This window comes from Tachyglossus aculeatus, chromosome 12, assembly GCF_015852505.1.
Source record: "Tachyglossus aculeatus isolate mTacAcu1 chromosome 12, mTacAcu1.pri, whole genome shotgun sequence".
In the NCBI taxonomy this organism is placed as follows: domain Eukaryota; kingdom Metazoa; phylum Chordata; class Mammalia; order Monotremata; family Tachyglossidae; genus Tachyglossus; species Tachyglossus aculeatus.
Window position 1 is genome coordinate 13,342,803 of NC_052077.1, and position 14,785 is coordinate 13,357,587.

At 43.8% G+C, this 14,785-nt stretch overlaps 1 protein-coding gene across 2 annotated transcripts in view; it reads left to right on the forward strand.

The window, feature by feature from the left end:
* Positions 1-14,785, forward strand: part of GRID2 (glutamate ionotropic receptor delta type subunit 2) — a 924,709-nt gene that overhangs the window by 777,119 nt on the left and 132,805 nt on the right. The gene's annotated exons all lie outside the window — the stretch shown is intronic.

Here is a 14,785-nt window from a genome sequence, read left to right on the forward strand (position 1 = left end):
TGCCGGGTCCAGGAAGCCCTTGTTTTAGGATGAAAGAATGCTTGATGTTTTCCCTGCCAACTCCAGAATCTCCACTCCCTAAGATAAATAGTGGCAAATGTTCAGTTTATGCTTTGTGCCAAGCCCCGTACTAAGGGAATGGCTACAGGGAAAACAATATAAGCACCAAGTACTCCCTTTCCCCCTCTCAGGGTCACACCTGGCGTGTTTCCAGTACTCTACCAGTCTCAACTACGGGAGGGAGAGTCAAGCAGAGGCCTGCCCATTCCATTCCTTGCTTGGCCAGTAGCTAATGAGTGGATGGCAATCTGCTACAAGTCAAAACTCCCCTCTGATAGGCAACAGTGTCCCGGAAGAGGAGTAGAGGGTGGAGATTCAAGTTTACTGCACGGAAGGAGGCAATGGTAAACCACTTCTGGATTTTTACCAAGAAAACTCTGTGGGTCTATCTCTGGAGGTGGGGCATTCTGGGAGTTATATGTCCATGGCTTCGTTATGGGTCAGACACAATTCGACAGCATAAGACAAGACTCTCTTTCACTAAGGAGTACACACAGGCATGCACTCCAAAGGCTTTGGGATGGCAGCTTTGATTCTAAATCAAGCCATTTTCCTAAGACCTAGCGGTTCTACTTCTTTCTCTCTCTCCTTGATCTCTCTTACAATCTCTCCACAAATCCACTGTACTCTCCCCTAGTGTCTTGATGATCAGAACTACTTTTCCTGGCTCCTTCAGATTCCTGCTAGGTCCCCCAAAACTGTTTCAGAATCAGAGTATTTCTGCACATAAGTAGATGGGAGGGGAAAAGATTGACCAAGTGCCAATACATCTGAAAAACATATAGCCAGAGGTTTGGGAGTCAGAAGGATAATAATGATAGTATTTATTAAGTGCTTACTATGTGCAAAGCACTGTTCAAAGCACTGGGGAGGTTACATGGTGATCAGGTTGTCCCACGGGGGGCTCACAGTCTTCATCCCCATTTTACAGGTGAGGTAACTGAGGCCTCAAGAAGTAATGTGACTTGCCCAAAGTCACACAGCTGACAAGTGGCAGAGCCAGGATTGGACCCCATGACCTCTGACTCCAAAGCCCGTGCTCTTTCCACTGAGTCACGCTGCTTCTAATACCGGCTCCACCACTTGTCTGCTGCTGTATGACCTTGGGCAAGTCACTTCACTTCTCTGTGCCTCAATTACCTCATCTGTAAAATGGGGATTGAGACTATGAGTCCTATGTGGGACAGGGACTGTGTCCAACCTGATTATCTTGTATCAATAGTACAGTGCTAGGCACACAGTAAACGATTAACCATTTTTTAAAAAAGCAGAATATGAGCTATCAAGGTGATGCTATTATTAACACAGTGCTGGAAGGTATTAGCAGGGTAAGAAGTAGAAGAACTGGGAAATCATTTGATTTCTGAATTCAGTTTTGGGGAGATGCTTATTATAACACTGTTTCTGATTTTTAAAGCATAAGCATATCAGAAATGCCATTAGTGTATCAAACAGAAATTGTCCACCCCAAACCAGTATTTTTTCTCTGAGAGTGGCCACAAAGGATGCCTGGGGAAAATGGGTGATGTCTGCCTTCCTGGACATCCTTCATCATGTTAGGGATAGATCACTGAGCATCCCTACCTCTTCCCTTCTCTATCCCAAATTTTCTCTCTAAATTATTGTGGATTTCTCATCTGCAAATGTATCCAGACCTCTCTTGTATCTGTTGATAGTTCTGGCTGCACAAAGTTCCTGTGGTAGTGAGTTCCAAATATTTACACTGTGGGTAGAGTGTTTCGTTTTGTCTCTCTTGAAGCCACCACTGGCAAGCATCAGTGTTTACCCCCTGGTCCTAGTGGTGTGGGATGTAATGAACACAATTCACACCCTTTGGGATTTTGTAAACAATAACCACTCTCCCCCCTCTCAGCTGTCAACTTTTCCTGCTGGAGTGTTATAACCATTTCATTCTATCTTTGTGTAGTAAAGTAGCTAGACATAAGAGTTGGACAAGTTCATTCTTATGTGTAGAGTGATTCCAGCCCTAAAAAGGGCTACTCAGGGAGGTTGTGGATTCTCCTTACCTGAAGACGGGACTTTTTTAAAAAAGGGAGATCACATGCCCAAGAGAATCTGCTTGGATGCAGAGGGCTGCAGTTCCTGTCTAGCTTTATGATTCCCCTAAAGGTAGAAAGAGTAGCCCTGCCCTTCATGGGTTTCTATTATAAAGGTCACAGTTAAAACCAGCTCTCTGGCATAGAAATTGGTCTGAAACCACCAGAATCTGGGGTGTTGTACTGCCTCTTCATTAGTGTCTGCATCTCAATTCCTGTGTCTGGAAACGCAAGTATCACTGCCTAGCTGGGCTTTTAATTACGTTAATAGTATCCTTACTAGGATTTTCCATGTGGATGGCACGCCTCATGTTCACAGTGCTCAAGGTATTTGCAGAACCTCCTGGGCTCATCTCAAACTGCTCAGGAAGCTGAAAGATTGAGATTGGAATAGGAGTCATCCGCAGGTCGTAGCTCAGCTTCAGCTTTCTTAGATTTTCCCCCAAACTCCCTTCCCCATCCCACTCCCCAACAAGCTTATCAAGAAAGTTCAGATGCTTTCAGTATTAGAGTTGGTTCCAGTGCATGGCTTCTCTCCTAGGGTTGGACCTCTGCCCAGTCACTAAGGCTACAGCTGGGGATACGGTAATTTCAGGGTCTTTCCATTCCCACTGTGGATAGGAGGGCAGTCGGCCACTTTGGGTAATAATTATTTGGGTAGCAGTGATAACTGTGGTATTTGTTGAGCACTTACTCTGGGATATACACTGTACTTGTCTCCCCTTTCTAGACTGTGAGACTCTTGTTGGTTAGGGGTTGTCTCTATCTGTGGCCAAATTGTACTTTCTAAGCACTTAGAACAGTGCTCGGCACATAGTAAGCGCTCAATAAATATGATTGAATGAATGAATGTACTATGTACTGGGGCAGATACATGACAATTGGGTTGGATACAGTTCCTGTCCCACGTAGCACTTCCACTTTTACAGATGAGGAAACTGAGGCCCAGAGAGGTGGTATGGTGTGCCCAAGGAAATCAGTTAGAATTCAGGTTCTCTGTCCCCCAGACCTGTGTTCTCCTCACTAGGCTACTCTGCTTTTTGCACTGCTGCTAGGACTCAGGAAAGAGAACAACAGCAAGGAACGAAGGGAGAGATGATGGATGTATTTCTATACAAGGAGAGTGGAGAGTTTGGTGGGTCAATTCCAGGACAACCATCCCAGATGTCTCATTACTGGCTGAGCCAGAGGAAGAGACATCCATGGAGATTGCTGCCTCCACTCAGCTGGCAAGCTTCTAGGGTGAGCAAGCATTTGTTCCAAGCCCCAAACAGTCCCTAGCTTCCACCTGACTAAAGAACCCATATTAGAAATATCATTATTCCTGTCTCACTAATAATCAGAAAGAGGTCATTTAAAAATTGAGAGTATGCTGAGCCTCTCCAGTGCCTGATTAAAAAGAAATCAAGAAGGGGTTTGTAAATACCGTTCAAGGAGGAAAGGTATTAAATCTATGGCAGTCTCTGCACGCAGGCAGGAGAACAAGACAGAGGGAGATGATTTCCAATAAAATATCTTATTTTTTGAAAAAAGACAGAGTTCAGAAGCTGTTTCGAAATTGCAGTCTTTATTGAGCAGCTGTAGCAGATTGAAAAGGAATAAAAGAGACATTCGCTGGGCTTTCGGGGAAAGTTCGGTATGATGGGCTGTCAGAGGGAACACTGTAAAATGGGCAGTCAGGAAGAGCATTGTATAATGCGCTATTGGAGAGAGCTTTGTGCATGAGTTATTGGAGAGCAGTCCCTCCATGCCCTATTGGAGAGAGATGGGCTGTGGAAGTGGCCTAGTGGACAGAGCAAGGGCCTGGGAATCAGAAGAACCTGGGTCCTAATCCTTCCTCTGCCACTAGCCTGCTGTGTGACCTTGGACAAGTCACTTCACTTCTCTGGGCCTCAGTTGTCTGTAAAATGAGGATTAAAACTTTGAGCCGCATGTGGGACAGGGACTGTGTCCAACTTGGTTAGCTTGTATCTACCTCAGTGCTTAGTACAGTGCCTGACACATAGTAAGCACTTAGCAAATACCATAATAATGCTAAAAAAGGTCTGAATATAATAATAATGGTAATGGCATTTATTAAGTGCTTACTATGTGCAAAGCACTGTTCTAAGTACTGGGGAGGTTACAAAGTGATCAGGTTGTCCCACAGGGGCCTCACAGTCTTAATCCCCGTTTTACAGATGAGGTAACTGAGACCCAGAGAAGTTAAGTGACTTGCCCAGAGTCACACAGCTGACAGTTGGTGGAGCCGGGCTTTGAACCCGTGACCTCTGACTCCAAAGCCTGTGCTCTTTCCACTAAGCCACTCTGCTTCTCATAATGAATATGTGCTTTTGGAAAGAGGTCTGGGCACAGGCTACCAGGGAAAGGTCTGGTACATGAGTTATTGGGGAGACATCTGTACACGGGTTATCAGAGAGAGGTCTGCACGCTGGCTGTCAGAGAAAGGTCTGTACACAGACTATCAGAGAGAGGTTCATATGCAGGCTATCAGAGAGAGGTTCATGCACAGACTATTGGAGAAAGCCATGAATGTGGACTATCAGAAAGAGCTCTCTATGATGGGCTGTCGGAGAGAGGTTCACGTAGTGGGCCTTCGGAGAGATCTCTGTACAATGGGCTGTCAGGCGGAGCCCAAACAGTGGGCTAATGGGGAGAGCCAAAAGAACCGGGGCAGATGAGAAACCGGAATCCATTAAGTATCTGTGGGAAATGGCCAAGCCCATTAACTCATACGTAATTCCAGTGTCCCCAGCGGAGCAGCCAGAGAATCCAACTGTGAAAGAGCAGTAGGGGCCATAGTTGAGCTTGGTTGTTCATCTATTTGACAATGCCGTTGGTGCTCATCATGTAGCCCGTTCAGTGCAGAAGGGAGAGTGATCCTTTTACTTAGGTTTCCCAGCTCCCTTAGATGGGCTTACTCCCTAGGATCGTTGCAGAGAAGCAGCGTGGCGCAGTGGAAAGAGCACGGGCTTTGGAGTCAGAGGTCATGGGTTCAAATCCCAGCTCTGCCACTTGTCAGCTGTGTGACTTTGGGCAAGTTACTTGACTTCACTGTGCCTCAGTTCCCTCATCTGTAAAATGGGGATGAAGACTGTGAGCCCCCCATGGGGCAACCTGATCACTTTGTATCCTCCCCAGCACTTAGAACAGTGCTTTGCTCATAGTAAGTGCTTAATAAATGTAATTATTATTATTATTATTATTATTATTATTATTATTACCTTGTTTGGCAGCTGCAGCAGGGTATTCTGTACCAGTGATTTAAACGTCATCTTTCTAGTCTTTCAACCCAGGTTTTCCCCCAACTGTTCTGCAAGGCTAAGTAGTCTCACGGTTTCTCTGCCTGCCACTGATGACCAAGATGCCTCATTGTGGGAGAAACTGGAGCAAAGGAGAGATTCAAGGGCAGTGGAGGGGAAGAGAGGAAGGGGAGGAAGCAGTAAGGACCTGGGTTCTAATCTCAGCTCTACCACATGTCTTCTGTGTGACCTTGGGCAAGTCAGTTCACTTCTCTGGGCCTCAACTACCTCATTTGTAAAAATGGGGATGAAGAATGTGAGCCCCAAGTGGGACAGGGATTTTGTCCAACCTGATTAGGTTGTATCTAACCCAGCACTTAATACAGTGCTTGGCACATAATAAGCACTTAACAAGTTCCATAATTATAATTATTATTATTATTATTAAGAGGGTGCAATGGACAGACAGGTCAACTGACAGAGAGCCACCTGGTTACCTTGAGAGAGGGGGCAGGCAGAATTCTGCCTGAGATGATGTTCCTATCCATCAGCATCAGCTCCTGTTCAGTGAAGAGGTACTTTATGCTGGGAGGGGTCCCAGGAGCAGGACCTGGGGAGCCAATACTCTATAAGCTTGCTGGCTAAACTTTGGGACTGGAACTAGCCTGGAGTCCCAGGACCACAGCCATGGGACACCAACTCCATTGCCTAGACTAGGAGCCTCCAGGTTTGCAGGACCTGGGGGATGGGGTAATTTGACGGTTCCTTGGGCCCAGGGGGGTCTGGTTTACCCCAGGATTCTCCTTGCACAACTCAGACCTGTAGACCTTGATAGATACTTTCATGAGTCTTTGAGTACAAGAGCATCTGAGTTGGCCTGAATTCCTGAGTTTTATGGCCCCAAGGGGAGCCCCTGCCTTCACCAGCATGTTGGCAGGAGGGCATCTCTGTTGGGCATCTCAGCCCCACAGTTTCACTTCCTGAACAGGCACCATGCCCTGAGAGACAGAACCCAAGAGGCAGTGCATGGAGCAGTCCAGATGAAAACCACCACCTCTGGAGGTTCTGGAAGGAAGGTCCTCACCTCTAGAAGGAGAACCTTTTTTTATGGAATGTATTAAGTGCTGTCTATGTGCCAGACACTGTGCTAAATGCTGGGATAGATAAAAGCTAATCCGTTTGGACACTGTTCTGGTACCACATGAGCCCCACTGTGAGCATCACATGCAACAGGGACTGGGTCCAACTCAATTTGTTGTATCCACCCTAGGCTTAGTACAAAGCCTGGCGCATAGGAAGTGCTTTATAATATCATCACAATTATTATTATTATTATGAGGCTTACAATCTTAATCCCCATTTTACAGATGAGGTAAACGAGGCACAGAGAAGTCAAGTGAATCACCGAAGGTCACACAGCAGACAAGTGGCAGAGCCAGGATTAGAACCCAGGTCCTTCCAACTTCCAGGCCCATGCTCTATCATCTAGGTCATACTGGTTCTCTCCTGAAGATTCCCCACTTCCACCTCATTCCACCAAGAATCCAGACTCTCCCACTTATGGAACAAGCAGATTGAGACCATGTGTTGGATGGGGAGTTGACAACGTAAGGAGGGACAGCATTTTAGAATGAGATCAGTAGACTGTAAGATACTTGGGGTCAGGGAATCAACCAACTGTTTGCTACTGTACCCTTCCAAATGCTTAGTGTAGTAATCTCTATACAGTAAGGGCTCAAAAAATACCCTTGATTGATTGACTTTCAGTCCCACATTGGTCTTTTCAGTCATGCTTGTCCTCACAGATGAATTTCACTGTCAGTGGCTTCTTCAAGTATGAAAGACGCAATCATATGTGTTGGTGTGTGTATGTGTGTATACACATATATAGTCATACAAATATACATATATATATGTATACTCACACACACATATACATATATATAGGTATATGGTAGGGGAATATCCCCTTCAAGCTCTCCATAAAAGAAAGACTCTTAATTTGGAGCGGGAGAGAAATCCATCCTCTTTAATCGAAGAGATACCAAAATATTTGAAGCTCTCAGACGATCTAATCACAAAGGCCCAAAGGATTTAAGCCTTCCAAATCAGAAGCAAAAGGGATTCATTTATAATGTTATCTGATATTTCACATTCAATTTGAATATAACAAAAACTATATTAGCTGCAGCTCAATTGTTTACTGACCCTAGTGAATACAGGAAAAATGAGAGTAATTCCCAGTGACAGATTAACTAGCTAGAGCAGTAAGTTTGCTTCTGTATTCCCATGTCATCAGCTTCTTAACTCAGCGAGGCCGTCTGCAGTTTTATTTGTTTTAGAACACCGCCTCTGTTACCGTTAATTGTGATTGGCACACCTTAACAGAGACGGCATAGAGCTTTTTAAATGCTGTCAAACTCACTTGAGGAACTTCCTCACTGACGATTTAAAGTCTCAGTAGCTACTCATTTTTATCATCCAATCTCTCAGGCCCAGAAACTGAAGTCTTGAGCTGAAGGAAGTGGAGCTGGCAGATGCTTGATCTCTCTATGCTTGGCTTGACTTTAAAATGCCCGGCTGTGCATTTCCATCTCCAAATGAGACAGCCAAGCCCTGAATGAAGATCTCCAAGGCTAGTTCTGATGTAACAGGTAGACCCAGAATGCTACTGAAAATGTTTAACACTGGTGTCATTTCTGGGGCTTGAATTGGAATCGATTCACAGAGACAGATATGATGGAGTTTGCCTTTGCAGAGTTAATTCTGGGCAGAAAGCATTGGGGGAAAAATCATGTTTGTTGCCTGTGAACTAGAGCTGGCACGAACCGGGGCTGGCTTGAACCAGATTTTGTTAGCGATTTTTGAACCAGCTATGAATAATTCTGTATTTACAAACAAGATTTTGGTATTTATGATAAAGATATTTCCTGAGAGGCAGACAATGAAGGCAATGCTTGAGAAATTCCAAGTTGGTTTTATGGCTCCCATAAGGGCTGTAAGAAAATATATTAAAAAATCAAATCTAAATGATAGAAAAAGCAGGTCCCGGAGGCCTTCTAAAATTGTATTGTCTGTCATATGCGCTGTACTCAGTGCTTATGCAGTTGGGTTATCACAATCCTCCCCCAGTGTAAAAGCAATAATGAAAGGAGCAGGCATTGTCACAGGCAGATGCATTCCAAAAGCACTTCTCGTGTCCTCATGCAGAACACTGAATTGAAGAGATAAGGGTCAGGGGTGAAATTCCAGGCATTCAAAATCTGAAAGCAAGAAGGGTGATGTTTATTTCCAGGGTGCATGCCTAAATCCAGCCATACGAAGGGTACCACCATCCTGAGACCATGGGCTTCCAAAGGATGGAGAAACCAGAATCCACCAGGATGGAAATGAAAGAGAACATGATACAAACAGAAATCCTTTCTAAATGTTGAGACCAACTCAGTTCCCCAGCACTGAGGAGTCTGACCCACCTGTCTCTGCCTTGTGAGTGAGCCCATGGCTGAAGGGCGACTGGTCTTGATCTCATCGTATCTGCCCAGAGTCTTTGGGCCCTGGTGAATATTCCTTCCTGGTTTGTTTGGTTTGTTGTTTTGTTTTGTTTTTTGATTTCTGGCCAAAAGCAAGACTTGGAAAATTAACTCTGCCTGGAATCTCCACCAGTTGGAAGCCAGGTATCTTAGTGACAATTTACAGCTCATGTTAAAACTTATGATCTTCCTGGCCAGGCTGTGGCCCGCCAAAGGGAAGACCTTTAATGAGCCATAGCTGATCCCATGCTGCCTCCCTGATGCTTTTGGTTCATTAACCCAGCCATGAAAATCCATAGCACTCCCCGTTCCTCTGCAAGGACTGCACACCCACATGAATCTTCAGGACACTATAGCCTGCCTAAAGTTGCAACACTCGCGATTTAGGGAAATTTGCCCTCATGGTGCTTGGATTCATAATTTGTGACTTGCTTGACTCAAAAGGAAAGACTTGATTACCTAAAGACAGAATTTTTGACTTCTTTTCTATGGAGATTTTTCTCATCTTTATTTGATTTAGAATGCTTTTTTTAAAAAAATGTGTTGATGAAATTTGGTTTTTGAGGCACAGAGAAGTGAAGCAACCTGCCCAAGCTCACACAGTAGGCAAGTGGAAGAGCCAGGATTACATTAGAACCTAGGTCCTTCTGAATCCCAGGCCCATGCTCCATCCATTAGACCACACTGCTGGTTCCTGGGGGCAATCAGTACTGATTTGTAACTGTGTCCGTTACTTATCTTGTCGGCAGTTGTATTTGATTCATCTACGGCTAGGAATGTTGAACTAGCTCGATAACAAATAGTGACTGAAGTTTGGAAAAGACAAACATTAGGGTCTCTCTTGCTAGCTGAGACAGCATGAAGACTTCACAACAACATCCCATTATGCTTGGGATGTCTATTAAATGGACCAGTTAGCCTGTTTTTTGCCCATTTTCCCAAATGTAAACTCCATTTAATAATGTCAGGAAGATATGTACCTCTGAGCTGTCATGGCACTGATCATTCAGTTAAATACTTAGTCTTCAGACTTATATCACCACCCAAGGAGTGCTATAATCCTCTAGAAATGCATTGCCTGGAGTGTCCTGTTACTTAATATATTACTTCATCTTATTTATCATCGTTATGGATTATATCTAGCAGCAGGAACCATTGTCTTATGACAGTGTTCAGTTATGTTGACATTTTCTCTTAATTAACTGAACCAATGGTGTTGAATTTTACATTTAGAATAAACCACATGCACAGAAATCCATTTTGAACAAAGGAAAGGCTAAATTTATCATAAATACCCTGTCCCATCAGACACTGAAATACTGTAGACTTTCCAGGAGACCAGTTTCCTTTGTACTGGTAGGAAAATTGTTAGAGTTACATCACAATACCCTTTCTGCAGAGTCACCACTTTCCAAACCAGTCTGAATTCTTATGATAAAGAAGATATGCATGATAAAACCTACACTCAATCAATCAATGGTTTTTATTGAGCCCCTATTGGCGAGAGCACTGTACTAAGTGCTTGCATATAGCTTCTAAATAGACCAATTAATTATGTACAGAGAAGTAGTACTAAGAACAGAACACAGATTTGCCAATTCACCCTGACATTGTTGCATTAACTTCCTCTTCTAGACTGTGAGCCCACTGTTGGGTAGGGACCGCCTCTACATGTTGCCAACTTGTACTTCCCAAGCGCTTAGTACAGTGCTCTGCACACAGTAAGTGCTCAATAAATACGATTGAATGAGTGAATGAATAATAATTGTGGTATTTGTTAAGTGCTTACTATGTGCCAAACACTGTACTGAGCATTTGGGTAGATGAAAGATAAGTTAAACACAGCCCCTTTCTCCCATTGGGTCCTCCTTCTGCTTCCTGCCCTATCCTTGTCCTTCCTCCTGTTCCCTGTTTGTAAAGAATACTTGTCTATCTCTCTTCTCCATTAGAGTATCAGTTCCTGGAAGCCAGGGAACATGTGTCTTGCTTCTATTCATTCATTCATTCATTCAATCGTATTTATGGAGTGCTTACTGTGTGCAGAGCACTGTAGTAAGCACTTGGGAAGTGCAAGTTGGCAACATATAGAGACGGTCCCTACCAACAGCGGGCTCACAGTCCAGAAGGGGGAGACAGACAACGAAACAAAACATATTAAACAAAATAAAATAAATAGAATAGTAAATATGTACAAGTAAAATAGAGTAATAAATATGTACAAACATATATACAGGTGCTGTGCGGAGGGGAAGGAGGTAAGGCGGGGGGATGAGGACGGGGAGAAGGGGGAGTGGAAGGAGGGGGCTCAGACTGGGGAAGGAGGGGGCTCAGTACTCTGCAAATGCAGAGTACACCCTCTCAGTCACTGATGTATGAGCAATCCTCATCTGAATGGAAAGGGGCCAGGAAAGGTTCATTGCTGTGTCTTTAAGACATTATTTATGCCCCCTCTACCTGTGTGTGCCCCCTTTCAGTTCCCCCTACATCAGCTGTTTGGGTGTCCAGCTGTCAGCCACTGTCCACACATGCTCACTCAGCATAGCTGCATTATTGGGAACATTGTATCAATCAGTGATATTTATTGAGTGCTTACCGGGTGCAAAACCCTGTACTAAGTGATTGGGAGATTATAATCCGACAGAGTTGGTAGGCACATTTCCTGCCCATGGTGAATTTACAATCTAGAAGGGGAGACAGACATTGTTGTAAATAAATGAATTATGGATATATACATAAGTGCTCTGAGCTGGTGAGCTGACTGTATCTCAGGACTTCACTGGTGATGATCTTGTGGTGGTGTCATTTGGTATTGAGTATGGCTTATGGGTGATGCTGGGAAATATCTCCAGAAGTTGGATAACAGTAATAATAACTGTGATATATGTTAAGTGCATACTCTGTGCCAAGCACTGTTCTAAGAGCTGGGATGCATACAAGGTAATCAGGTCAGACACAGTCCCTGTCCCCAGTGGGGTCCCAGCCTTAATCCCCCATTTTACAGATGAGGTAACTTAGGCAAAAAGAAATTAAGTGATTTCTCCAAGGTCACAGAGCAGATATGTGGCAGAGCCGGGATTAAAACCCACTTCCTATTGCTCCTTGCAATAGGCCACGCTGTTTCTCTGTGTGTCTAGGCCCAGGTCTCACAGCCATACATGAAGATTGAACACTCTAACAGTCTTACAGACTTTCAAAATGGTATGGAGCTTGATGTCAGAAAGGCAGCAAAAACAATTTGAAAGCAGAGTGAGGCACAAACTCCAATAGTGTGAAACCTTGGAGACCCCATTGAAGGAGTCAGTCCACCCCAGCTTGGAGCATTCCCAAGAAGGGTTGAAAGTTCTAGAGCAAAGACTACACGAAGATCTAGCTCTCAAGAGCCGGGCACCAAGACAGAAAGTCCCTGAACCTGAGAAACCCATCAGCACAGCAAGGATTTACCTCTAAGTGCACACAGTATGGCAGGGTGTGTTGATCATGTGATGATCTTTTTAAATATACTGACACACAAAGATAGGACCGTACTGTCAGTAGTGTAATCTTCAAAAATGAAAGCTGTCTCTCTCCTCTTCTCTCTATTTATTTGGATATCTAGCTAGCAATATATATACATAGAGACAGAGAGAGAAAGAGAGAGAGAGAGAGAGAGATACCCATATATATCTATACATACACACATAGAGAAGAAGGGAGAAATTGAAACAGCAGCATTCATTTGGAGTAGAAAATCTAGTAGCATTGCAGAGAACTATCTTCACATACACAATGTGGATGGGATTTTCAATCACTCCTAACACACAAATAGAATCTCACTCTTAGTAACATCATCTTCAAACCCAACTCACAGTGAGCTCCCTGTCTCTCTTTGGGTCCCTCAGACCCTCTCTCTGCATTTTTTTTTCTGATGTCTTCTAGCTCTTTGGGTTTGTTATTGCCAATCTTTTCTAAACTCCTGGTCGAAAACAGTCACCCCATTTCTGATTCCTTCATGCCATACTGATCTGTCAAACTTCTGCTACCTCTTACTGATTCCTTTCTCGTCCTCTTTTTCCATCCTTTCATCTTGAGACAGTTCAGGGCTGGTGTGGAATGGACTGATGACATTCATTTCTGGGCCATCGATGTAGAGCATCAGTTTGCATTTAGAACTGGTCAAGAGCAGGCTGCAGCATTACATATCTCCAATCTTCTCGGTCTCTGTCATAGACCATAGTACTTGGCCGATTCTGAAAAGCAAGTCACAAACATAGGCACATACTTTCATGTGATATCCTCATCAGGGGATGGCCTTCTTTTATAACCATTTTAAAACATTTTATGGTGCTCTTAGATTTCTGAGTTGAAAAAGTTGTCCAGAAGATCCAATTTTCATTTCCTCGTTGTCTTTCCCAGCATGACTGGATGTAGAATGGGTTGATTCCACATGGTGAATAGTCCTTCTTTAGTCCATTGGTAAGGGGGAAAGGATTAGACAAGGTCACTCCAACTCTGATGCTGTCAGCCATATATCATCATGGAGTATTACTGTGATCTTAATCAACTTCTCAGGATAGTCAGACTAGATAGTTGGTGGAACGCAGGTCAACTAGAGTGACAGATGCTTTTGCAAGATCCATAAACACAATATCGAGCTCTTTTTGTTGTTACCTGGACTTTTTTTCCTCTCTCTGAAGTGCATCAGAGTTCATGTATGCTCTGCCCAACTGTCATCTGAAGTTACAATGTGATTGGGGAAAGCAAGATTAACAGTGCTTCAGTGATCAGTCCAGAGCTGTGTATCTACATAAACACGCACACCCATACATACCCAGCACCGTGTTGACATCTCAAGGATGATTTCCAATCAATAAATACTTGTTAGTTTTTAAAGGACTTTAATTAAAGGCAAACCATTAAACTATTGGATTTTTTAGATGTGAAGGAAAACAAATTCAGGTTCTCTGTATTAATTAGTGGGTGTGATCATCTACCATTTCAAATCGTTACATTATGAAACTTAAAGCACATTTACTTATTGCTCTATCACTGTAAAAGCAGAATCCATCAAATCATGTCACACTCTTTCTGCTTCTCTGAGCAGGCTAATCTGGCCATTCACCTTAAAAAGTATGAGCAGTAGCTCATGAAATATGTTTTTTTCCCCCCTTTTATCCCTTCAGCCTTGGCTTCCCAGGGCTAGTCTTGCTTGTCACATTCTAGTTTGTTGTAGGTCTGCCTTTTGTCAGCATAAAGAGGTGCAAAGTGTTGGTCAAGGTCTTGATTTGCTGCAATTTTTTTTTGTCTCTGAGCCATACTATCAAACCAGTCTTCATGATTAACTGCTCTTGAGGCCAGGACATGAGAATAATAATAATAACAATAACATCAGTCAGTGGTATTTATTGAGCACTTACTACATGGAGAACACTGTGCTAAGAACTTGGGAGAGTTCAATACAACAGAACTGGAAGACATGTTCCCCTGCCCATAAGAGAAGCAGCGTGTTCTAGTGGAATGAGTACAGGACTGGGAGTTAGAAGGATCTGGGCAGCATTTATAATAATAATAATAATGGCATTTATTAAGCGCTTAATCTGCAAAGCGCTGGGGAGGTTACAAGGTGATCAGGTTGTCCCATGGGGGGCTCACAGTCTTAATCCCTATTTTCCAGATGAGGTAACTCAGGCCCAGAGAAGTTAAGTGACCTTTCCAAAGTCACACAGCTGCAAGTGGCAGAGCTGGGGTTAGAACCCATGACCTCTGACTCCAAAGCCTGGGCTCTTTCCACTAAGCCATACTGCTTCTCTGGGCCTCAGGCACCTCATCAGTAAAATGGGAATTAAGACTATGAGCCCTGTGTGGGACAGGGACTGTGTCCAACCTGATTAGCTTGTCTCTACCCCAGTGCTTAGTACAG